At 42.7% G+C, this 27157-nt stretch overlaps 1 protein-coding gene across 4 annotated transcripts in view; it reads right to left on the minus strand.

The window, feature by feature from the left end:
• Nucleotides 1–27157, minus strand: part of SNX9 (sorting nexin 9) — a 108243-nt gene that overhangs the window by 59207 nt on the left and 21879 nt on the right. The window contains exon 1 of one of the 4 annotated variants that reach the window (XM_027601250.1): nt 26415–26540. The exons of 2 other annotated variants lie outside the window; for them this stretch is intronic. The gene's annotated coding sequence lies outside the window, so the exon portion shown is untranslated. Of the gene's footprint in view, nt 1–5624; nt 5634–26414; nt 26541–27157 lie in introns of those variants that run through there. One more of the 4 variants, XM_027601249.1, reaches the window with a different exon arrangement.

A 27157-nucleotide genomic window follows, 5' to 3' on the forward strand; every position in this document is an offset into this window, starting at 1 on the left:
AAGTGCCCCAACACCCTTTCTTCACAGAGGTAAGAAGTGAAAACAGAGATATCGTTCATTCTGGGCACACTCACTCTCAGGGACGAAAGGAACATACAGATGCACACATGTGTCCACTCATGTAAGATTCATACATGTTTAGATTATTCCCTGGCAGTGAACATGCTCACTATTCTTTATCTAGAGCCACTGGGATGAATTTTAATGATGCAGTACCCTTAGCCAACTAAACTCAGAATTTAAGATCCAGGGAGCAAGATAAACTTACATTCTTCTCCTGGAATACGACCCACCATACGATGGCCTCCACAGGGTGCTGTATACTGGTCAGCTGACCAAACAGCTGTGATTTTCTAACTTTTCCTGCAATTTCCATGGAAAACAGACTAACGGGAAGCTGTTCTGGTTGATGGGAGGTGGGGCTGCTCCTTTAGCCTCTTCCTCAAGAGGCTGCTTGAAGTGTGCGTCAACCCAGAAACACGGATTCCTGGGAATACCACTATGCGCACATTCCAAGATGATCACTGTGGTAAAAAGTAGATATCATATGGATATATTTTATAGTACTTAATATATATTTTTAATCCATTTCAAATTCTAAATAATTGTCTTTCATGGACTATCTCATAAAAGAAGGTCCATCTTATACACCGGAGATAACATATACCTAGGAAACCGACGATTTATTTGGAAAGTAACTGTCCTAAGTGGCAAGTTCAAGTATATGTACAGAGCTAGTCAAACAGGACTAATGGAACTGCACTCATTTAACAAATATTTACTGAACACCCACCATATGGTCAGAACTGCACTAGGCCGTACTGCTTGCCAGTGCACTCTCCCCACACTGGCTTACTGATGCCTGAAATCTCAGAACAAGGATTAAGGATTCACAGCTACTGGTAAAAGGTTAAAACAAAAAGCAACAACCCTCCAAATACTAATTTATTTTGATATACATTGAAAAAAAAAAAAAAGACGACGCTAGACTGAGGGATGAATATGCAACAAAGCTGGTAGAGTAAAATGTTGTTCACAGAATTTAGACAGGTTGATAGTGTTCAATGGAAAATGATTTCGAGTTTTCTACATGTTCGAGGTTTTTTCATAACAAAATTTTAGAAAGAAACAAACGGTCCAGTCTGTCAGTCACAGAACGGCATCAGCGCCTGGCCTTCTGTCCTGAGAGGCTGGGAAGGGGGTGGCCGGAGCCGGCCGGAGCAGAGCTCTGTGAGCATGACAGCTTTCCTGGGGTCCGTACACGGGACGACGAGACTGCTAACGGCTCTTTCTCCTACTGCTGCAAAAGTTGACAGAATTCTGCTGGTCACGTTGTGGGGTGTTTTTTAAAAACCACGCCACCCCAATCTCAATTCCCCCCGCATCGAGGGCAGATACAGATGAATGTGTGAGGAGGGTGAAGAGGGCCCCTGGGCCAGGCACGGCCCCCAGGACCACGGGCTTCCTGGGAAGGGCCCGGTGCGCACACAAGAGCCGGACCAACAACAGGCTGTTTGGTTATCGTTCCTTAGGGATCCTGGTTAACAAGTTTTTCTAATGCAGCTAAATCTAGCTAATCCCCACCACAGAATACCAAAGCCTCTTGTGTACCAAATGTACAACTTGACGGAACAAGTCAATAACGAAAACTGGAAACTCCCACATTTAAATATTCCTGAACTTTAGCCATGGAAAAATATATATAAACATTGTAGGTTTAAGGAAACACTGATTTAAGCCACCTGAAAAAAGAATCCTAGCGATGCTTCTTAAAAATTAGATTGAGAGAAATTTTAGAGAACAAAAAAATGTTAAAAAGCACATCCCCAAATGAGCATAACGTGTCAACAGAAAACAAATTTGAGCAACCACTCTTACCAAGCTTAGGTAGCCCGGGAGCCCCTAGAATGGAAACCCTCGGGGCGCTGTCTCTCTTTACCTGCTTTTCTGGTATCTGGATCTGACTTCTCCCTCGCTCCACCACTGACAGCATACAGAGATGCTGGCCTCCACCCCAAATGCCCATCAGTCCCCCTATGCTTCATATGGCCTTTGAGAAAAGGTCCATTTTTTGATGCTGCTTTCTCCAGTGTTGGCTACACTCTAAGAAATGACTCCAGTATTTTCAGGAGCTAAATCTCTACACAGTTCTTGGACAGCAGGGGATGGGATACTGTATGTTGAACACATACTGTCAACAATCTCCTCAACAGCAATACCAGAAAGTCTTACAGAAGAAGGTGAAGGGATAGTAGACAGCAATCTTAAACACAAGTTCCATTATCTAGCTACAGTAAAATAAACATTACAGATCCAAAGATCTCGACGATCCAGGCACTGGAATAGATCTGTGGCACCATACCACTGGTATGTGCGCAACCCACCATCCTTAACACGTATTTCCTTTTGAGAGAGGAGAGAGGGGTATCAAAATATTCAGTCTTCTTGACCATGTCGCAAACATCTGTTATGTTGTCTGCTCCACATCCCTTCCTTCTGGAAACTTCCGGCTTGACTCCAAGCCATTGGTAAGCATATAACCCAAATAGGGATCAGAACTCTTTCCTAGAAATTGATAGATGCTGGGAAGCAACGGTCATTTTCTCTGAAAATGCTGCCAGTGGCTAACTAGCTGAGGTGCAGAGTGGAATGACAAAGAGAAAAGAACGTCCTGAGGGGATCACGCGAGGGACAAGCCTGAGGCTACTCTCCTCCTCTCAGACACAAGAGCCAACGGGTCTCCTTTTGTGCCTAAGCTAATGTGAGTTCAGATCCTGTCACACAACCAAGAGAGCCCAAGTAGATACAAACCAATAATCCCAAAGAATTTATTAAGACATTTTAAATAAAAGAGAAACACTGGATATAGTAACACTATTGCATTTCCTATTTTGCAAAACAAAACACCAGAACCTAAAATAAACAAGAGAATTAAAAAGTTCCAAATGACCAAAAAAACCGGCCGCAGAAAGTTCATGTGGGGGTCAAAATGCAGAGGACAAGTCCCCATCCTTAAGCATCTGCTTTTCTGATTTTATATAAATCATAATTAAATCTTGGGGAAAAGCAGTAAATCTTCAGCAATGTAGCCCTCTCTCACTTTAAAAACAGAGACACTCAAAAACTAAAAAAATTTCAAGAGATGGATAGATCCTTTATTAATGTGACCCTTGAGAACCGAAATTTTACATGTAAGTGATATTTCTATATAATTCGTTCATGCCAAGCTTGCTTTTTTTAAGAGTTTTTATTTATTCATTTGAGAGAGAGCACATGCGTGCAAGCATTGGGGGCGAGGGTCAGAGGGAGAGGGAGGAGCAGACGCCCGCGGAGCAGGGAGCCCAAGGCGGGGCTTGATCCCAGGACCCTGGGATCATGACCTGAGCCAAAGGCAGACGCTTAACCGACTGAGCCACCCAGACACCCCTCAAATGCCAAGCGTGTTTTACTTAAGCACGCTCATTTGACTTCTTGTGAAATCGTATACAGTTAATGCTTTCCTCTATCTCATTTTTACATAACCATCAAGATCATCAGAAGAAAAAGAACTTCCTTTAATAGACTCTAAGAGCATTATTACGCCCTTAATATATGCAGATGTATTTGTCCTTATTCTAAATGATTAAGACTTAAATGCTTTTCGGTTTACAACAATCTGTGATTTCAGTTCAATCCTGGCCTGCACTTCGGTTGTTACTTTGCATCAGAGAATCTTAAATCATCCCTGTAAAATTTCATCTTGTTAGATTTAGCCATTGCCCCAACCTACTGAGTTTTCTGAATTCTGAAGCCATCATCCAACTATATCCAACTACTGCTTATCCTTTCCTGCCCGAGAGTCCTCAGAAAGCCTGCTATGCATGCTTTGCACAGCTTCCCCTGTGTCGTTACTAAAACTGTTAATTTAGGGCCGGGTTGAGGTCCCAGACGGCCACACACATTAAAAAAACTCTTTACCAGAGGACATGGATTGATTATCACATTTTGGGTATGTTGCTCTTAAAATTTCCAAAGAAGGTGTAGGGGCCAAGGGCAGGCCCACCCCCAAGATGGACCACATTAGTAGGAAGATTATTCTCAGCTGAAGGCAATGAAACCCTGCAGCTCAAGAGAAACATCTGCCCTTCCCTCAACTACACAGAAGAATCCACGTTGGGGGTCTTCCCCAGAATAAGGGTTATTCGCTGAGATAAACCGTATCTGATGACCCAGCTGTAGGGCAGGGCCACCATCTAATTAGCAGTTATCTGCTCTTCTCACTGCCCTGGGAAATTCACTCCTTTCCTCTGAGGCCCCAGACCCTGGCCCCGTCTTAGTGCAGAACCTCCTATTTGAAGGAGGACTTCAACCACCTGCATTCTGACCTCAAACTTTCTGATTAAGTTCTTTTGTCCAGCTTATCTTTTAACTCAGGCAAAAAAAAAAAAAAAAAGTCCCTGTGGGCAAAGCATGATGAGAACCAAAACTACCCCCTTAAGCAATAAGGTTTGCCTTGAGCCAGCAAGATTCCACATGCCTGACCCCAACATGCGACGTACCCGCCCACCTTTGCCCCACATTGTCCTGGTATAGACCTGGAAGTACTTTCAGCACTCTGGAGACAGTCTTTGAGATGCTAGGGTGCTGATTTCCCGGTGGGTGGTCTCAATGAAATCAATTCCTTTCTTGTTTTGACCACGGCTCCTTTCTCTGCCTGTGGATTTTGTCAGTGGCGAATGGCCAAAACCAGTCCGTCTGGGACCCCCGGAGCCAGGTGCTCTTGCACCCCTGTACCTCAGCTACATATATACCTCATTTTGCCTGTGTGGATTCCCTGTGCGTATGCTATTAAATTTCATTTTCTGCTGTTAATCTGTCTCATGTTAATTTGATTCTTAGTCCAGCTAGAAGGACAGGAATTCTTGCTCCTGGACAGTTGGCATAGTTGGGCAGAATACTTTAACTCGCCGGCCCCCGCTTGCCCCGGACACAAGGGCAGCTGGCAGACCCTGGGACATAGGACCAGCAGCCACAGAAGGTGGGATTTCTTACCATGTCAGCCTCCCGGAACCTCTACCTGCAGAGTCAATGGAGAAGATGGTCAGAGTCCTCTTCTTACTTTCTAAACTCAGATTAGCAGGAGAAAATGTTTATGGAACTAGTTCCTTGGGCTTAGTGATTCTGGTTACATCTGGTTACTGATCCATTTCCTCCCAGGGATGGTCTTTGTTCTCCTTTGTGTCTCTTCTATTGTTTGTCATCTGTTGCTACGGGACATCTTGGAAGCCAAAGCCACAAAACTGGTGGGCAGGAGTCGAGCACTTAAAAGCTGCTAGGGCACTGGCCACCTCAAGAGGACTCCCGTGATAGGAGAGGTTGGTCCCAGAACAGGGTAGACTGACACTAAGTCACCTGCCAACCTCAAGAAAACTGTGCAATGAGGTGTATACTCTAAGACAAGACAAGACAAGACACAGTCCCCAACCCCACAGCACATCCCTCCCATGTATTAGTGTGGCTCCCACAGACCCAAGGCTTACATAAAGCTGTTGGAGTTTTCCTTTCATCTTGTTCCATGTCCCAAGAGCTTGGCTTTATGACCAATGGGAATATTCTCTTTGGTCTCCACCATCCAGAGGGTGCACCTTGGTGGCCAGCCGAATAGACTGGGGATCCGAGCCTCTCTCTGTCCAGCTGGGCCAGCTCTCAGGGGTGTCTGTCACGAGAGGTCCCAGCCCAGAGGAACTTTTGTCATCTCAGCTTTCACTGCTTGAGTCCCATTCCAGAAGCACCTGCCTGGTGTTAGATTAGTAGACCTGTGGCTGGAGGCATCTCACATTCTCCTGGGATACGGGAGACACCATCCTTACTGCCCGTGCCTTTAAACTTTCTTATACTAGTTTCGGGAGTAAACTTTTGGATCATGGGGTCTGCATCATCTATGCCCTTCTCTGGAAGCCTCTTGCATCTTTGGTTAAGCCACTAAAAGGCTTAATTTGAGTTGCTACTAATAGATCCTACTCACCAACGGCCATACAATGGATCCTTTAAACTGGCTATATTAAAGAGAGAGAGAGAGAGCTCAGTTGTGTTATTAGTGTAATGGCTAGCCTCAGGGACTCCCCTGACAAAAGAACAGAAATTAGCCCTAAGACTTAAAAATAAATGTCCACACCCAAAGTAAATTCCCCTTCTTAAAATCCAGGCTCACCTGCCTGTTCTAACTTCCCTCTGATTTACAGAGATCATTCCGGCCTAATCTCTAGGCTCTAGGTATCTAGGATGCTCAGGTAAGAGCTGACAGCCAGAAAATAAATCTAAAAGCACCTGAGACTAGCAATACGGCTGGCCTAGCTCCTACGCTCCTGGGCTCCGGGATCACGTTCTGCCTGCCTTGGGCATTCCTGTACAGTGCCCTCTGCAGCTGTATCCCAGACGATCCCGCTGTGAAAGAATTCGCATCCCCTGGACAGCTGCAGATCTTTTAAATTCTAAAATCCTTTTACCTCTACTTTCAAAAGACCCTACCTAATTTAGGGAGTAATTAGATTACTTGACTGTATCTACAACTTTGCCTTCACTGAGGAAATAGATGACCAAAATTTCTCCTAGGCCTTATACAAATGATCTGCAAAAGGCCAATGTTCAGGGAGTAATCGAAGCCAAGGGTAAATTTTGTACTCAGAAAAAAAGGCTTTTGTTAAGATGCTCTATACATACCTTACAAAGTCATAAATCTCTTGGTTCCCATTTTAGTTAAAATTCTTCCTGATATAGAGTAGCTAATTTAGTTAAAAATATGGGCCAATCCCTTGATATTCAGGCTGTAATCCAAGTCTTTGGGGAATCAGGAACAACTTTCTTTTACAAACCTCTACAAAACCAGAACTGCAACTCTAGAAACAAGTTAAAGCTCACCAGTCTTTACCAATCTCCAAGCCTCAACTATTCCTCTCAAAATGTTTGTACATATTATAAAAGATCAAGATATTGCAACACAATTGTTCTATACCTTAAAAAAAAAAGTAAATTTTAAATAGCAATTACCCTCAAAGTCTAGAAAAAAATTTTTTTACATTCTTTCTCTGTCCCTTGAAATTATAAATCTTATCATCTTTGAAATGTAAATACAATCCCCTGACACTGAAGAAAAAAAGAAACTGGGCCTGTAATGTCCTCTCCACAAATATTGGTAGAAAGAAAATTAAGATTTTGTTTGTATCCTGTCTACTTTTTTGTGTGTCCACGTATGTATATTGTAAATGTGAGATATTTTCTCTACCTCTGGATGGTATTGCTAAAATTAATTTATAAAAGAGCTAGTTGATTTGAAGGCATGCACTTGTAAGGACTGGCCATCCTAAAGCTCAGAAAGATAGAAACTAACCCAAATGTTTTTCAAGTTCAAGTGATCTGGGGCAATATTTGGTATTAAAACTAACTTAAGGTTGCAGACATGTGTTTAGAGCTATCAGCATTAAATATAAAACGTTTATTCTGCTTGTTTACTAAAAGTCAAATAAGTTCATGGTATCTCCATTGCAAAATCTTCCAGAAGAAAAAGAAACTTAGACTAACGGCTGACTTTGATGCCTCATCAAATTTTATGGGTATAACTGTTAACAAGTAAATTAAATAGATATAAATAAAATAAAAAGGTTTGTAGGTAAACTTTTAAATAGCTTCCAAAATCTTTGGCAACCTAAAGACTTTAAAGTCTTGCTAAGTTAATGAGTTAAATTCACTGATTGTCTAGATCATTTCCAGTAAGATAAAAATAAGGAAACATTAAGTAATGAACATGGCTTATCTACTGTCTTACCAATGCAGAAACTAAGGATAAATTCGGGTCTGTTAATAATCATACTTTATGCTTTACCGAAAGACTGTACTATGGGAAAAAACCACATTCATATAAAATATATATCTGCCAATCTAATGAATTCTGGCGTGACAGTTCACAATTGCTTACTACCTTGTTTCCACTAGAAATTAAGGTTTCTAAGCATTAAGAATTCTAACAAATATAATTAAGATCACTGGAAACAACAAGGGAAACAACCTGGTATGTGAGGAAAATGGGATGTGCTTTTCATAAGAAAAAATATGAGGAATGAAAATACATATTTGTTGGAGAAAAAGAAGGTAATTTTGTCCTCAAGTGGGACTGGTTATCTAAAGAGGGAAAATTTAGGACAAAATCTGAATGTAAAAAAAACTTCTAGAAGGTTTATGGAGAAACAGTCTTCAGAAAGAACTTTATGTATGGTCAGTACTGGCTGAGATGAAGGTAAATTTAAATAAGTAAATGAGTTTTAATATCAAAACTACCCTGGTGCAACTTTTTTGTTGTTGTTGTTAAAAGTACCAAGTTCTCTTGAACTATTGGTCTGCTCTCCATAAGAAATTGTAAACAAAAGGTTTTCTTTCAACCCTCCTGCATTATACTTACGTAGATATGTTACTAAAATTAAGTGTTCTAAAAATTACATGAAACTCCTAGAAATGTGATGCCCTGGTATGTTATTATCCTGAAGCATATGTCACAAAAACAACCAAATTTCCCTGTCAACTGCATTGTAATGAACTCTAACCAGATCTTCAACCATGGCCATTTTTAATTTTTTTATCATTTACAGACAGTTATACTTTTTTACTCAGATGCCTCTAAAAAGTTTCCTGCAAAAGTGCTGCATCTTCAATGAGACTCGTGGAAAAAACTGAGTACAGTTCAGATCATAAAACTGAACTAGGTAAAAATTTCTGGAACTAGTAGAAGAACTGGATTCAAGAAGAAGAATTAATAACGTGGAACTGAATAAGTTGAGGAAGAAAATGACACTTTTTATGACTTTTTGTTTGGAACACTGCTAACTTTTTGAAAATGTTTTGTTTTTTCCAGATTTAAGAAAACACTTTCTCTTAAACTGACTTATTATAATTTGATAAAATACATCTTTTTGAACAAATTGAAACCTTTATCTTTTCTCCTTATCTGAACCCTCCAGAATTCAGAAACTTAGTGAGTATTCTTACATGTTCATGGCCATCTATTTGCATAAGTTCAGTAAGAATCTGTTCTCTTTATGACAGGACACCACCGGAAACATTGGTTGTATTACCAAAGTTTGGACTGGAATGTCATATTTGAGAGAGACATGCATAGACTCAGATTCTGTGACCAGACAGCTTTAGGGAACGAACGTTGGCTTTATGGAGCCAATAAAGCTCCCCTGGAAATAGCAGCCTGGTACCTTGCTTTGAGTTCCCAGCAGCCTGACTACCATAGGCCTAACTTTGAGAATACACTTGCATCACCACCTCCTGAAATGAGTTTGTCCCAACTGACCTACTGTCAGGACTAAGAGACTAGACTGGTTCAATAAGATAAAACATCCTACCAGCTCAACATTTTTTTAAGTAGGTTTCATGTCCAGCATGGAGCCCAGCAGAGGGCTTGAACTCATGACCCTGAAATCAGGAACTGAGCTGAGATCAAGAGTTGGATGCTTAACCGACTGAGCCACCCAGGCGCCCCCTCCCCCAGCTCAACTTTTAATGTGTGAAACCGCAGGGAAGTTTCAGAGGAGAAACCGTAGGGGTGAGGGCAGGCCACCCCAAAATGGGCCACTTTGGCATGTGGATTATTTTGAGCTGAAGGCAATCGAGACCCTGAGACCTCAAGAGAAACTTCTGCCCCTCCATTAACTACACAGAAGAATTCACGGTGGGGGGGGGGGTGTCTTTCCCAGAACAAGGCTTATCTGTTGAGATAAATTTTATCGGAGTGACCCATCTGTATGGCAGGGCAACCATCTCATCACTAAACATCTGCACTTCTCACGTCCTGGGAAGTGCATTCCTTTCCTGGAAGTCCCAGACCCCTGGCCCCTTCACCTTAGTTCAGAAGGGCACATACACTTACTTCATTTTGCCTGTCATTGGAATTTCCACGTCTGTGTGGATTCCCCCAGACACGTGCTATTAAATTTGATTTTCTTCTGTTAATCTGTCTCATGTCAATGTGATTCTTAGTCCAGCTAGAAAGACCCGTGAAGGGACAGGAATTCTTGCTCCCTTACAAAGGAAATGCCTGGGGTGCCTGGGTGGCTCAGTCGGTTGAGCATCAGACTCTTGATTTCGGCTCAGGTTATGATCTCAGGGTCCTGGAATCGAGCCTTACATCAGGCTCTGCGCTCACTGGGGAGTCCGCTTGAAGGTGCTCTCCCTCTGACCCTCCCCCTCTACTTGTGCATGCGCACGCACACACATGCTCCCTCTGTCAAATAAACCTTAAAAAAAAAAGTTTCCTTAAATGTTCACAAGCAACGTGTTTATTATCTATTCAAGAATATAGTCAGGATGATAGAGTTCCGTTTTTATTTTAATAGGTGGTCTAGTAAAAGATCTTCTCCCAAAAGAAGAAATGTCTACAAAGAACTGTAGCAGCCATAAAGAATGGCTAAAAACTTTTCTTGTGCAAAAACTTCGGGAATAAACCACCAGTGAAACTGGTATGTTCTTTAAATGTTTTTTCCTAAAATGGGCTTATATCTATTTTCTTGAAATATGATGCACTTAGAGGAATTTAACTAGTTATCAATTAGATGAGCAATTTTGGAAATTTCCAAGACAAACAGAAATGTAAATAGAAATTCACTGAGTATATTTAGACTAATCTTAAATCTGAGTGTGACAAAGGGCAATTACACAATCAGAAGAGGAAGAGAAAAGTTCTGAACAGCCATCACAAATCACACTGCACCATCCACATCCACATTACTTCCCCTCCCTGTACTCCACGCATGGAGAATTGTTCCAGAAAGGACTGGGACCAAGGAAATCCTCGGAACCAAACCAAACTGCTAGAGACAGGGATGATTTGAAGAGACTGCCTACCCAAACTCACCCAGATCAAAGCTTCTTTATGTACTGTGTATAAGAACAATCGGACAAAAGTGTTTTAATAGTTATTTGATTAGGTGGTGGCAAACGGGCCATATCATACATACCGTCACTATGACCAAGTAATGTGCCAAAAGAGACACTTCTGACGCTCACATGTGACTGCCTGTTCTGCCCACGGCTTCATAAGTGCAGGTGCACATGAGAAGTTAATTGGGTTTTTTTTTATTTTTAAGGCCAGATCAAAATGGCTGCATCATACGAAACACTTTGCTGTAGTTGCTTCAAATTGGGGTCGGTTTTCCTTTTTCTGTAAAGGGCACAATACTAAACATTTTAAGTTCTGCAAGCCATACGGTCTGTTTCTGCTGCTCTAGGACAAAAGCTACCAGACACGTTATGCAAATGAGCGTGGCTGCATTCCAATTAAACTTTATTTACAAAAAACACACGGCAGACCAGATCTTGCTCATGGGCCACAATTTGCTGACCCCTGTAACATGGCTGGGAACAAAGTTATTATAAAAAATCATTAACATAGGGGAGCCTGGGTGGCTCAGTCGTTAGGCGTCTGCCTTCAGCTCAGGTCATGATCCCAGGGTCCTGGGCTGCTTGTGCTCTCTCTCCCTCTCTCCCTCTCTCTGACAAATAAATAGACAAAATCTTAAAAAAAAAAAAAAATGGAAATGAAAGGGCTCCCTGCTCAGCAGGAAGCCTGCTTCTCCCTCTCCCACTCCCCCTGCTTGTGTTCCCTCTCTCAGGGTGTCTCTCTGTCAAATAAATAAATAAAATCTTTAAAAAAAAAATCATTAACATATATCGCACAACTTATAAAGGAAAGAATCTTTGTAATTCATATCACAAAGGGTTACTCTTCCTAACATAGAGAGCTTCTCGACTTAAGAAAAAGACCAGCAACCCAGAAAAACAGGCAGAGAAACAAACAGTTCATAGAAAAATATAAATGGCACTTAAACATATGAAAAAGAAAATGCTCAATTTCACACACAAAGAAAGACAAATTAATTGGCAAGATGTTGCCAGATTTCCATTAGGGACTGTACCATTTAAACCATTACCAGCAAAATATATATATATGAGAGTAATGGTTCTCTGTAGCTTCACAGACAGAATAAATTACCCAACTTTTGGATACTCTGCCAATCCGGGGAGGGAGAAATGCTATCTCACTATAGTCTTAAAGATAAATTGACCCTTTGACTCAGAAATCTCATTTTGGGACTCCACTCTCTAGATGCATCTCTGTGTACCAGGTATTTATGGCAAACGGTGCTGTACACGACCCTAGCGTCTAGTCACAGGGAACTGGTTAAGTGAACCACGGTCTGTCACAATGGAGTATTAGGCAGCAATGAAGGAATGTGAACAGTCTCTATGCACTGGTGTGGAATGAGAACACCATGGAGAGAGGAAAGCAAGCTGCGGAATAGGGCCTACAGAATACTACTGCTTTTCCTAGGTAGAAGGATATTTATATTTGCCAGTATTTCCACCAAAAAGCACTAGAGAAACAAATTATTTTTTTCTAACTTTTAATTTTTATTGTTATGTTAATCACCACACATTACATCATCAGTTTTCGATGTAGTGTCCCACGATTCATTGTTTGTGCATAACACCCAGTGCTCCATGCAGAGCGTGCCCCCCCAACACCCATCACTAGGCTAACGCATCCCCCGCACCCCCTCCCCTCTAGAACCCTCTGTTTTTCAGAGCCCATCGTCTCTCATGGTTCGTCTCCACCTCTGATTTCCCCCTCTTCATTCTTCCCCTCCTGCTCTTTTCAACATACATTGCATTATTTGTTTCAGAGGTACAGATCTGTGATTCAACAGTCTTACACAATTCACAGTGCTCACCAGAGCGCATACCCTCCCCGATGTCTATCACTCACCCCCCACTCCAGCAACCCTCAGTTTATTTCCTGAGATTAAGAATTCCTCAGATCAGTGAGGTCATATGTATGATACATGTCTTTCTCTGACTGACTTACTTCGAGAAACAAATTATTTTAAAACTGGTTACCTATAGAGATGGGAGAGGGAAGGAGTGCATTTCTCAGTGGATTTCCTTTCACATCATTTCCATTTTTTTTTTTTAAGATTTTATCTATTTATTTGTCAGAGAGAGAAAGAGGGAGAGAGGGAGAGAGCACAAGCAAGGGGGAGCGGCAGGCAGAGGGAGAAGCAGGCTCTCCGCGGAGCAAGGAGCCCGATGCAGGACTCGATCCCAGGACCCTGGGACCATGACGCGAGCCACGGGCGGACACTTAACCGGCTGGGCCACCCAGGTGCCCCTCATGTCATTTCCATTTTAATTGTGTACATGTACCACCTGCCCAAGAATTCTAGATTAAAATGAGAGGAGGGAGACACCATTTACAGTAGTAGCAGAAAGCAGAAAGTGATCTGGAAAAAGCTTTACAATGTTCCTGAAAATTGGAAAAACTGGGGAATATGGCAGATTATTTGCAAGAGTGGCCACAATAAATCCTCCTCTCCCTATAAGAATACCATCTTTGCAATATATGACTTTGCCACTCCTCCAATGCATTAGGAAGTGAAGGCTATTTTTCCACCTCTTGACTCTGGTCTTGTTCATGTGCTTGCCTTGGCCAGCAGAATAACAGCAAATGTGACAGAAGCAAAGGCATGAAAAGCACTTGCACATGGAGCTTTGCCCTGTCTTGTCACCAGGCTCGCCTCAGTGACCGCTGAACCAGCCCGGGTTGGCCTCTGCAGATGAGGCCGTCCCACCCCAGGCAGCCCAGCTGCACCAGGTGAGAGTCCAGCGTTGTGGGGAGGCCACTCAAAGCTCATCCAGCCTCAGCTGGGCTTTCCAAATCATTGGAACCACCCACAGCTTACCCACAGAACTAAAGAAAAATTTTGTCTCTGTTGGTTTTAAGTTATGAGTTTGGGGATACTTTCATATGCAACAAAAACTTAATTCATACAAAGAACCTTCCCATGTTTTTAGATCATCCAGATAGCAACTGTTTGTTCACCGATTTTAATAAAAATATCAACAGATTTTTTTTTTCCTGAAACAGAACAAACTGATCCTAAAATTTGTTTGGCCATATAAAAACAAAAAGAATATTAAAAAATGTTTTTTTCACCAAAAACCAAGCAGAGACTAGAAAAAGTAGAAAGTCCACAACTAGTCCCAAAGACACATAATAGTATGCAAGGACGACATTATACTGTTTCATAATAATGAGTAGATCTCTGGAAAAAGGCCAAAGTGAATTCCGACCTCTTGCCTTATACCAATATAAATTCCAAGATGGTCCAAATATTTACACTAAAGGAAGGAAGGGAGGAATCACAGAGCAAGTGCACAGATTACAATCTTCAAATAGCATTTTACATTAAAAGGAATCAGATTTACTTAAAGAAATGGCTAATTTCAGGTTTCAAAGGGAAAAAAAACAAATAAACAAGAAAAAACCCACACACAAGATACAAAGATGGGCCTGGAATGTCTTTTCCTACCAGATAGGAAAGACACTAGGCAAAACCTGCTATGACCGAATCAAAAGGACACAGGCGCCAACCTGCAGAGGAGCTCGCTGTCCCAATAAGGGACAATATAAGCAACAATACAAGGACTGCAGTAGACTGACACATCAAATATATTTAAATCTGTGAGTTCAAAATAATAAAAATAACTGATCACCATTATAGGATACAGGGAACCAATGCATTTCGAAAACTGGTAAATACAGGTGACAAAAAAAAAAAAAAAACCAGGCATTTATCCTGTCTCTCCTTTATGAACTGTAGCACTATTTAATCAAGTACCAGAGAAGAAGTGTCTCTCTATAAAGACGTTCCAGCTAATGCGAAATGGTACAGCCACGCTGGAAATCATATGGAGATCTCTTTTTTCGGGGCGGGGGGAGGAAGGGGGAGATGTCTCACAATATTAAAACTAGAACTACCACATGAGCCAATAATTCTTCTTCTGGGTATTCATCCAAAAGAACTGAAATCTGGATCTCAAAGGGGTATCAGCACTCCCATGTGCCCTGTAGCATTATTCGTAATAAGCCAAAGTATGTAAACAACCCAAATGTCCTTTGACCGATGAATGCGTAAGGAAAATGTGATATACATACATATACGATGGAGTATTATTCCGCTTTTAAAAAGAAGGAAATTCTGCAACATGCATAAATGTGGATGAACCTTGAGGACAGCTGATAAATAAATGAAAGAGGAACGACAGAACTAGAACATCATTTTCAATCCCTAATCATTTAATGCGTCTAAGCAAAGTGCCTCCGAAAGACAGCCAGAGATTATTTGCCTTCTGATGGGATACAATGCCAGTTATGAAATATACTTAAAAAAGGAATTTGCATCTTATTGCCATTCTAGACCCTCATACCAATTTATAGGAAATATACAGGAATATATTCAACTATGCAAAGAGGATGCGGTAAGAAAATACAGATGTAGGAAGTTACAGAATCCATTTTCTCTAACAAATCTCAAAGACAAAAACAAGCCTGTCGGGGGAGGGGGTGGAATAGGGGAACCCATAAATTAAGAGATTTGGGAGACTGATCCCGATTGCAATATACATAGACTTTATTTAGATTCTGAGTCCAAAAAATGCAAAAAAGGTTATGACAATTGAACATCTGAATACTTAAGAGCTATGTGATATTTAAAAGTATTCAATTTTTAGGTATCAAAATGGTATTGTGGTTATATTTTTATTTTATTTAGTTTTTAATAAATCATTTTTTAAAAGATTGATTTAGGGGCGCCTGGGTGGCTCAGCGGTTAAGTGTCTGCCTTCGGCTTAGGTCAGGATCCCAGGGTCCTAGGATCGAGCCCCGCATCCGGCTCCCTGCTTCTCCCTCTCCCACTCCCCCTGCTTGTGTTCCCTCTCTCGTCAAATAAATAAATAAAATCTTAAAAAAAAAATTAAAAGATTTATTTATTGGAGAGAGGGGAAAGGGAGCATGGGGTGCATGAGCACAGAGGGGACGGGCAGAGGGAGGAGGAGAGAGAAACTTGAGCTGACTCTGTGCTGAGCAAGGAGCCAGACGCTGGGCCCCATCTCACAACCCTGAGATCACAACCCTAGTCCAAACCGAGTCTGACGCCTGACCAACGGCGCCACCCAGGCACCCCTATGGTTATACTTTAAAGGACTACCCATCTTTAGAAATACACACTAAAATATTCACAAATGAAGTTAGAAAAGATCTGACACTTCTTCAAAAATTATGTAAGAGCAGGGAAATGGATGGGGTCTTGGACCAAACAAGGTAAGTCAACAGTCGCTGAAGCTGGGTCAGGGTGCTTAGGCCTCATTATACTATTGTTTTTGACTATGTTCGACATTCTCCGTAATAAAAAAGGTTTTTAAGGGAACTATAAAAAGTACCAAAGGAAATTTTAGGAGAATTTGAAAAATAATCTTGCAGTAGAGGAGGACTTCAAATGTGAAACAGAATTTAAGTCCTTAAAAGGTAGGGAGAGAGAAATTTCTCTTCGCCCCAATAAAACATACCTGCCTTGCCTGGCAAAAGCCAATATAATAAGATAAAAAGTAAATGACAAACAGGGAAAAAATACTTGCAATTCATATCGCAGACTAAAGGGTAGTTCCTCTACTCTACAGAGCGTACCTACAAATTAGTAAAAAAAGGATGACTCTAAAAAATGTAAAACCTCACTTATAAAACTAAACAAATATTATTTTTCACCTATCAGCATGGCAGAGAAACAAAGATGAAACTCATAACATCATCATGTTGATGATGGCGCAGGTTCAGGGAAACAGGTTATTCCTACAGTGCGAATGGAAGTGAGAGGCAGTTCTGGTAATGTCTATCAAAATTACAAACACACATACTCTCTTACTCAGAAATTCCTCTTCTAGGAATTTATCCTCTAGAAATACTCACATGTTCGCAAAGTGACATGCACAAAAGGGTATTCACTGCCTCGCTGTTTACAACAGCAAGTGTCCCCAAGTGTCCCGGCACAGCCAAACGGAGCACCAAGCTCCAGCAGAAAAGAACTAGGGTTTGCTTATTTTTCAGAGGTGCAATCATCTCTAATGAATGTGTGAAAATAAAGGAAGGTATACCATTTGTGTGAAAAAGGGGGAAATGCCTCTGCTTGCATGTGCATGGAATATCTCTGTAAGGACAGAAAGGAGACTGGTAACACAGCCCCCCAGGAGAGAAGCCAGCTGGCTGGGGGAGGGGACAGGAGAGGAATTTCCAGGTTCATCCCCTTTGCACCATCTTAGTGTTTTTGTTTTTTTAATTAACATAAACCTATTGCCTGGTCAACAAAATTAAAAATTGAAAGCACTGTTTTGTACCTCCACCTAGAAAGCTCAGAACATGTTGAAAATACCACAGTCTATTAGGGAATGCTTCCTTGGTTGTAACAAAGCACAAAAAGGCTCCAAAGCGTAACTTACAAGACTAGGACTGGGAGGCAGACAGAATCTGCACAAAAGCCTCCATCTTCCCGAAGCTCTTACTGTTATTTTCACTGCACAAAAATATATACATAATACATTTTACAACAACAAAAGCAATACAATGAAGTCTAAAAAAGGAAAAGTTCAAAAAATGTTCTCCTCCTCCTGCAAAGGGCACAAAGTGCGAACAGATTTGAAAGCAGCCTTCAAAAAGTCATGCATTTGGCACACGTGTTCACATGCGTGAGAACCAATGAGAACCACAGTACCTATGTTCCTGTACACTCCATGTTGTATTTAATCTTAGGACTGTTCATATCGGCACAGCTACCTTGTTCTCTATCACAGCAGCAAGGTTACTAACCCACTCTGCAACCTCCAGGGCAAAGTGCATGAAAACTTACTTAGCTGTGGTTAGGAAGACAACTTTACCCCCAAACTGATTGTTAAAGGACACGTGACTTGTAGCAAAAAAAAAAAAAAAAGGGACAGAAAAGTGTAAAAGAAAACAGTTCCCCAAATCCCAAAGACCGCTGGTTGAGAACTCCCACACTCCCAGTAACAGGGTCTGCCCCCCCCCGCCCCCCGCTTCCCCTGGGGCCCCAGCACTGTGTGTTGACAATGGTTTTCATTCCCCCAACAAAGGGAGAGGAGATGTAATCACTGGCAACATGGCGATGATGAGTGGACTTTGGAGCCAGACCACGGAGGGTCAACTCCCTACACCACTTCAACAGCTTTCTAAACTTGGCCAAATTCCTTCAAGTCTGTCTCAAATTCCTCCAGAATAAGATAAGGATAACAGCATGTGCCTCGTGACACAAATGATAAATGAAGTCATAAATGCAAAGTGCTTAGAATAGTGACTGGCACAGAGGGCCCTGTAAATGTCAGTTATCGTGACCTTTGGGTTTTTTGAACATTAGGTACACATTTCTGTATTGGGCTAAAAGTTGCTGCACAACTGTGTCCTCTTTCCAGCCCACCAAGTGGTCTGAACTAGCCTTGGGGTTCAAGACAAAGAGCTGAGCGAGGACTGGGTTACTTATTCCCACGAAAGGTGTTTCTGTAATCTGTTACTTCACCAGATCTTGTAAGGACCAGCCCCACCTCCCAGGAGGGTCAACTACCCCCTTCAGACACCCCCTCACCCCGTGTATATGCAGGTAGGGATATTAGAGCAATGCTGAGGATGGTCTGCAGGGAGTCCCTCCACCCCAATCATTTGCAAAAATAATAGGATAATGAAAATTTAATAAGAAAACCAATTCTAAGATAAACTGGCATGAGTCAATAGTTTCTCTGTAAATAATAACTTGATCAAAAAAAAATACAATTGGGAGGATATTCCTAATAGCCACAAAAACCAAACTATAAAGCACGAGAGAGAACCACAGGCATGAAGAACCTTAGTGAAGAAAGCCGTATCAGTAAATCACATCATGCTCCTGAGAACAAAGGGATAACACCATAAACATGTCAGTCTATAAATCTACTGCAGTTTCATCCAAAATCCCAAGGGGATATTTTGGGAGAATTACAAATAAATTCATCCCAAACATACTATGATCACTTTAAAAAGGCACCTGAAACACACTATGACTTCAGACATGCAGAATGACAACACCTTATTTTTAGTACTTTAAAGCCACAAACAAAAAGCAAGAACCATGTTAAAATCTTTCAACATTTCATCCGGCTCTTTAATATAAACTCAGCATGGTTTCCAAAATGGCACAAAGTCCCTTGAAAAATTTATTTTCCCCCTGAGAGTGAAAACTTAGTTCAGATTAAACTGTCCTGTAAAATAAATTCTTGTTTCAGCTATCAGCCCCTTTCATCCAGTGCTAATGATCATGGTGGGCAAGCTCTACTTAGCCCTTTACTATACCGATTACTTTGTGCTAAGTACTCCAACAATCCCACTTGGGAAAAAAAATACATTATCTCATGAAAGTTAAGAGAAATAGTCATCACAACGGAATCTGTCAAAATATTGTATTATATTCAGTGCCTTAAGTTCCTCATGTGAACTGAGATTTCCCCTAAGATCAGTATTTCTTCAACAACACAAAGACTCTCAGAGGGCTCGCTTGCACACGAGGGAAAGGTACAGGAAAGGGGGATCTGAGCTAACATGCAGTCTTCACTGTCATCCGGAGACCTCGCAGATAAACTGCGAGACACTGACTCTATGCAAGGTGGCGAAAATAATTGTTTGCCCTAGAACTTCAGTACCATTTCCCTGGTATAACCTGAATCCACTGAGGGCCTTAGAAGGATTAAACTATTAAAAGCGGAATGAAAGAGTTTATAGTACAGACCAAATAAAATAGAGAAGAGAAAGACTAGTACATTAGATGAATAAGTCATACATCAAATTTCAGTAGTTAAAATAATAAAATTAATCAAAATCATAGGAGAAAGCCACAGGAGTAACCAGTACTAGACCTTCCCTCTTACCATATACAGCTAGAAAACTGGACAAAACACATGAAACAACAGTTTCCAGATATTGAGCAACAGGGAGCAGAGGACAGTGAACTCCAAGAGAAGGGAAGCAGATGAGGTGAACCCCAGGAAGCCTCCAGCTTTCTGCCTGGAGGCACCTTCTGACCCAAACACTAAGAATCCAAGCGGAGAACCCCAGGCAGAAAGCGCAGGTCCTGCCACGGTGATGAGACACTGAGACCAGAACTCCAGGAGGCTCAGCAACTGAGGACAGACTCTCAAAGCAGCTACTCAGAGAAAAAGCTCCAGAAACCTGCACAGAGGTCTCTGTGAGCCTGCTGATGATACTAAGCTGCACACAATGGGGTAAAACTCTTTAAAACCAAGCCAACAACAGCTACAGGAGAGCTGTGGGCTGAGAAAATGCTCAGAGGTCAGGGCAGAGCTGGGAGCTACAATGAACCAGAGTGGAGAAGCTTCACTGAACACATCCAAACCATTCGTGGTAGAGACCCCAACAGGGCTAGGGCAGGGCTAAAGGCACCTTAAGATAAGATTACTCTGGACTCCCTACCCCAACAAAACTTAAGAGTAAGTCTTGAAAGAACTGGACTGATTCACAAGTAATGTAAGTGCCTACCAAACACACCTTAACACCCTTTAAAGGGAAAACACAAAATCCAGACACTCAGCAACATGCCAACACAATATCCACTATCCAATAAAAAATTAACAGACAAGCCAAGAAAGAGAAAAATGTGACCCAGGACAAGTCACTAGAAACACACCAGGAAATGACAGACATAATAAAATTGGCAGACACTTTAGAACAGCTACTATAAATATGTTCAAGGACTTAAAGGAACATATGATTATAATGAGAAAAATGGATGTTATAAGAAAGATCCAAATGGAATGACTACAGGTGTAAAATACAATTTCTGAAATTAAAAAATTTACCGGATGGGCTCTACGGATAATTAGATATGCCAGGAGAAAAGATCAGTGAACTTGAAGAAACAGCAACAGAAAGAAAAGAGGCTCTGAACATGGGCAGAGCCTTCGTGACCTGTGAGACAGACTCACTCAGTCTAACACACAGGTGCCCCACAGGGGCAGGGAGGCAGTATGGAAATTTCTGAAGAAGTAATGGCAAAAACTTTCCAATTTGATGAAAACGATAACCTGCAGATTCAAGAATCTGAGTAAATCCCACAAACACACACACACACACACACACACACCACCACACAAAGAGACATTATAAACAAATCATGGAACATCAGCAACAAAGAGAAAAATCCTAAAAGCAACCAAAGGAAAAAAAGAGATACATGACCTACAAAGGGAAAGGAGCGACCGAAGACTTCCCACCAGAAACAACACAAGTCAACATCCATCTTTCAAGTGCTGAAAAATAACGAAGACTATCAACCTAGAATTCTGTACACAGCAAAAACATCCTTCAGAAATTACTAGTGAAATAAAGCCATTTTCAGACAAACAAAAGCTGAGAGAATTTATCACCACAAATTGACACCGCAAGAAATGTTAAGGGAAGCTCTTTTCACTGAAGGTTTCTGGATGGAAAATTGAATGCAGGTGCACACACAGACCCACACACACACACACACCCCCCCCCCACCGACCATCAGAAATGGTAAATATGTAGGTCATATAAAAAAAATCTCATTGTTTACTTTCCCTAAAAGATAAATAACTTTTAAAAGATGACTTTTATTTATTTATTTTAGAGAGACACAGTAAGCGGTGGGGGGCAGAGGCAGAAGGAGAGAATCCCCAAACAGACTCTCCACTGAGCGCAGATTCTACCGCAGCTTAATCCCAAGACCCATGAGATCACGACCTGGGCCGAAACCAAGAGCTGGATGCTTAACCGACCGAGCCACCCAGGCGCCCCAAAGATGGCTGACCTTTAAACCAGGAACAACAACAGTGTACTGGGGGGTTTATAATATCGAGAAGTAAAATGTACCAGCCAAACAAAGGACAGGAGGGAGATGTGGGGAGTACACTGTGACTGAATTCCTATATGTGTGGAGTCAAGAGTGTGTTAAGGCACAGGTGCATACTGCGAGCCTGAAAGCAATCAGAGGAAGAAAGAAAAAAAAAAAAAGAAAGAAACATGTATGAATAAATAGCTAATAAGCCAATGATAAAGATAAAAAGGAATACTATTAAATAATCTATAAATAAAGGGAAAAGAACAAACTGAAACAAAAGACAGATGCAGCAAATGAAGAAACAGCAAGATGGTACACTTTGACCAAAGCAAGTCCATCATCACATCAAATATAAGTAGTCCAAACGGCTCGATGACAAGACGCTGTCGACTTGATAACAAAGCAAGACCCCGACTGTACGCGGTCTGCAGACTGAACTGCACTTGAAGTAAACGGCACAGAAGACCGATGAGTAACAGGATGAAGCTGCGGAGGCCCACGCTGCTGTGCGGCCCTCACTCGCATCGGGGTGCGGGGGGCAGGCGAGGGGAGCAGAAGGAAGTGGCTGCAGCTGGCCCACAGGACGGACCCCCTCTGCCAGCCAGCCGGCTGGGAGACTGCATCAGATCCATGCCCGAGGCCACCAAGGCTGGGGATCCCCGCGTGGCTGGCCGACTGGCCGCGGGTGTGCATGCAAGCAGCCAGCAGCCAGGGGTCACTGCAGAACGGCTACGCGGGACACGGGAAAGGTGAGCAGGGAGGAGGGAAGAGGGACACCAGGGCCCCTTTTCTCTAAGATAATCGGTCCTGGGAAAAGGCCAATTGGACAAAACCTACCTCAGAATGTCATAATAAATAGGGGACAAACTTCAGCTTCACAGAAGCTGGACTATCAGGTCCTGGATCTACCCTCTCACCTCCCACAACTCAGACACCGAACAACACACGTGAAACAACAGCTTTCAGGCCGCAGACAACGGGCAGCCCAAAACAGTGCTCCCTGGGAGGGGACACAAGGTAAGCCCAAGATCTGCCACGGGGACTGCCGGACACGGGGACTGCGGCCACCGGGCGGGAAGGAAGCCCAGACAAAGCCTGTCATCTCTCGGCACTGAGGACTCAGAAGACAGGACTGGGGGAGGGGGGTGGCAGAGAGGGAGCGGAAGCAGCTGCACAGAGACTGTGTTCTGGAGATCTGCAGAGGCGCCCTTCCCCTGAGTCTCCAGCTGAGTCCTGGGCAGCACGTGCTTGCAAGAAAACCGCCCAACCAGGGCAGAAGAACCACAGAAGCAGCAGGTAGAACCATCTCCAAAGTTCGCCCAGGGCTGGAAATAGCTAGGGTTCCCAGCGGCCACAGTGGAAAAAGCTTGTGATACAGGACACTGGATAATTATTCAGACAACTGTCCCCTCAGTGGTGGGGAGAAAACCACCCAAAAGGCTCTTCTCATCTCATCCTGCAAAACTTAAAGCAAGCATCAAAAGGATCAAACTGTTTCCAAGTACCTTCACTGCATTCTAGAAAACAGCTCAAGAAAGTTTTGAAAAATATACAATTATCTAGCACCCACAAAGGTAAAATTCACTAAGTCTGGCATTCAATCAAAAATTACCAGGCAGGAAACTGGACCCCAATGAGGAGAGGAAATCAATGGAAACTAACCCAGAAATGTCAACTAGTTCCATCATCTGCGACTAGGTTAACATTAAACATTAAATCAGTTATTGTAACTTATTGATAAACATTAAAAACTAAACATTAATTTTAAATTATTTAAACATTGATGTAGCAATTATTCACAACAGCCAAAAGGTGGAAGCAACTCAAGAGTCCATTAACAGTATATAACAAACCACCCTGAAGTATTATTCAGCTACAAAAAGGAACGACAGATTCAGGCATGGATGAACTTAGAAAACACCATGCCAAGTGAAGGAAGCCAGATCCCAAAGGACAAATATCACAGGACTGTACTTCCACGAGGCACCTTTAAAGAGGCAAATTCGTAGGGACAGAGAAGAGAACGGGCTACCATGGGCTGGGAGGGGAGATGCTGAGTTATTGTCTAGTTACAATGCGGAGTTCCCACTTGGAAATTGGTGATGGTTATACAACATCATGAATGTACTTAAGCCACTGAATCATACACTTAAAATGGTAAAAATGGTAAATTTTATGTATATTTTACCACATTTTGAAGACTGTACAAATAAAGATGTACAATTGTGAGGGAAAATGAATGGCCCCCTAATTGCACTTTTCTTCCTTCTACGGATTAGCCTTCTGTAGCTGGCGGCTGGCGCTCAAACATTCACGGCAGTGGCCAGAGGAACAAGTCAGAGAAACAAAGGCTCTCAAAGAGGTCAAAAGAAGTCTTAAAGCAGAGTAAAATACCTTCAATACAGTCACCAGACACTGTAAAGCAGATGTGATAAGCTTCACGGTCAATGTTTGCTTTAGGGCATTTGTGGGACTTACAGGAACTACCCGGCCTGGGCTCCAACTTCAAAAGAAAAAGACAAAGAAAGAAAGGAAGAATTTAGGAGAGGCCAGGAGAAATCTCCATTGGGGGGGCGCCTGGGTGGCTCAGTCCGTTGAGAGTCTGACTCTTGATTTCCGCTCAGGTCCTGGGATCAAGCCCTGTGTTGGGCTCCGTGCTCAGTGGGGAGCCTGCTTAGGATCCTCTCTCTCTCTCTCTCTCTCTCTGCCCCTCCCCACCAATAAATAAAATCTTTTTTTTTTTTTTTAAGATTTGACAGAGAGAGAGAGAGAGAGAGAGAGCACGCGAGCGAGCAGCAGAGGGAAAGGGGGAAGCAGACTTTCCACTGGGCAAGAAGCCCCAGGCGAGTCTCGATCCCAGGACCTCAGTGGAAGGCAGACACTTGACTGAGCCACCTAGGCCCACAATAAAACAAAATCTTAAAAAAGAAATAAAAAAAATAAGAGAGAAGAGAAGGAAAAGGAAAGGAAAAGGAAGGGAAAAGGAAAAGAAAAGAAAAGAAAAAAAGAAAAAAACTCTCTCGGGGAACTGCAGTGACCATCTGCACCTGAGCCCCAGGCCCACTGGGACAACACTCCCCAAGTTCCACTTTCTAGCCACTCTAGGATTTTCAACCTCCCCCATCTCCTTCCATCATTCTCACTCTCTAAGTATTCCTTTGACCGATGTTTCTTTTTTTTATTAACATATAACGTATTCCTTGTTTCAGGGGTACAGGTCTGATTCATTAGCCTCACACAATTCACAGCGCTCACCACAGCACGTACCCTGCCCAGAGTCCATCCCCCAGCCACCCCCTCCCCTCCAGCAACCCTGTTTGTTTCCTGAGATTAAGAGTCTCTTAGGGTTTGTCTCCCTCTCTGGTTTCGTCTTGTTTCAGTTTTCCCTCCCTTCCCCTATGATCCTCTGTCTTGTTTCTCAAATTCCTCGTATCAGTGAGATCATATGATACTTGTCTTTCTCTGACTGACTTATTTTGCTCAGCATAACACCCTCTAGTTCCATCCACATCATTGCAAATGGCAAGGTGTCAGTTTTTGGATGGCTGCATAATTCCACCGTATATATGGACCACATCTTCTCTGTCCAGTCATCTGTTGACGGACATCTAGGCTCTTTCCACAGTTTGGCTGTGGTGGACACTGCTGCTGTAAACACTGGGGTGCATGTTTCTCTTAATCTAAGAAATTACAATTTTAAGAACAGCGGTCCGTGTTCTGTGTGCACAGCGTCTGCCTCACCTGCTCCTCATTTTCAAAGCCTCGGGAGGCAAACTTTGTCCGCTGGTGCCCCTGGCATGCCCCTGGCATGCCCCTGGCCGAGGACACCAGCAACCTTCCCACAGCTAACCCCCTGCGCCCTCCTCTCTGCTGGCCTCCTGGCTGCGCTGGACTCTGCTGTTTACTCCTTCCTTCCCGAAAACTTTTCCTCCCGCTGGCTTTGCGCACGTGCCCACTACTTCCTCCCTTTCTGCTGTCTGTCCTCTCTCAGGCTCCCTTTGGAGACAGGCCACCCGTAAATGTTTGTGCTCCCCCCGCCCCCGTGCTCTCCTTACCCTATACCCACCCTGACAACTTCATCTGCCATCCAGATACTGATGAACCCCAAACCTGTACAGACCTTCCCTCTTTCTCTACCTAAGCCCCATTCATCTCGCAGGTCCCAGCTTAGGCTCCACTTACAGGAAGCACCCTAAGACCTCTGAGATCTGTTCTGTGCCCCTCCTGCGGACTGCCGCTGGGCCGACACGGTACCTCTCCATCGCTGTATTGACACCACACTATTTTTGCTTGTTAACTTATCTACTACACTGTCAGTTCCTTCTCTACCTTGTTCAGCACAGCACCTAACGGCAGTCACTCAAACAGATGTTAGATGGATGAATTATTAATCCATTCATCACCACAGCACAGTAGCTACGTCCTAATGGGTGTTCAGCTGTTCGAGCTAATGAATTCTCTGCCATTTCCAAATAAATCCAATCGCCCTACTTCAGTGATGAAATTACAGAAGGTGCACTTTTCTTGAGATGAAAAACTTCATTAGTCCAGGTTTACTACCTCAGCTAAAAGAACCAAAAACCACTACTTTAACAGGCAATCATAAATCTCCCAAGTTTATAAACTAAACGTTACCTTGCAAAATGTCAGTGCTTAGCCCGATCATTTCTTAATTACTCTCCTAAAACTCTACCACAGTTTTGGTGAAGAATCTTCTCCCAATCTAGTTTTTCCAGCTTAACGCCATCAGACTGAAGCTAGACGGTGGATGTGCATTCGTGTGGTCATCAAATGTCACAGGCAGTGACCACTGCCAGGCCCCGTTCAGGCAGATACATCGCGTCCACCATCCTTCAGAGCCTGTGAGTAGGAAGAGACAGCCACTCAACACACAGGGCAATTCCAGCTGGTGCTGCGTCCGCCCACCACGTAAGGCTAGGTACAGCAGTAAGGAACAGCCAAGGGCAAAGGCCTCGGTGAAGTGCTAGTCCTGCTAAGTGTAAATACACCAGAGGTCAAATACTACAAAGGAACATTTACAAAAGAGCTTTTAAAATCAACACCTTATTTTTAGCATGACTTCCCTGACGTTTCTATGCCAAAAAAAAAAAAAAACCCAAAAACAAAACAAAACAAAAAAACCTACTAGCATTCAGGAGGAAAAGGGGGATATTGTATATATAACCTATGAATAAATGAAGAGCAGATTACAGGAATCAAGCACTACTAAAACCAGAACAAAGATGTAGGATACATCACATCAGCTCCCCTGCTCCTTCCTGGGCCCAGGGTAGAAATTATTAATCTCCCAGCAGAGTTTGTACGTGGCCTCTGTCCTTCTCAGCAATGCCCTCCTGGCAGTTCCCGCTTGCCCTCTC

This window comes from Zalophus californianus, chromosome 7, assembly GCF_009762305.2.
Source record: "Zalophus californianus isolate mZalCal1 chromosome 7, mZalCal1.pri.v2, whole genome shotgun sequence".
NCBI lineage: Eukaryota > Metazoa > Chordata > Mammalia > Carnivora > Otariidae > Zalophus > Zalophus californianus.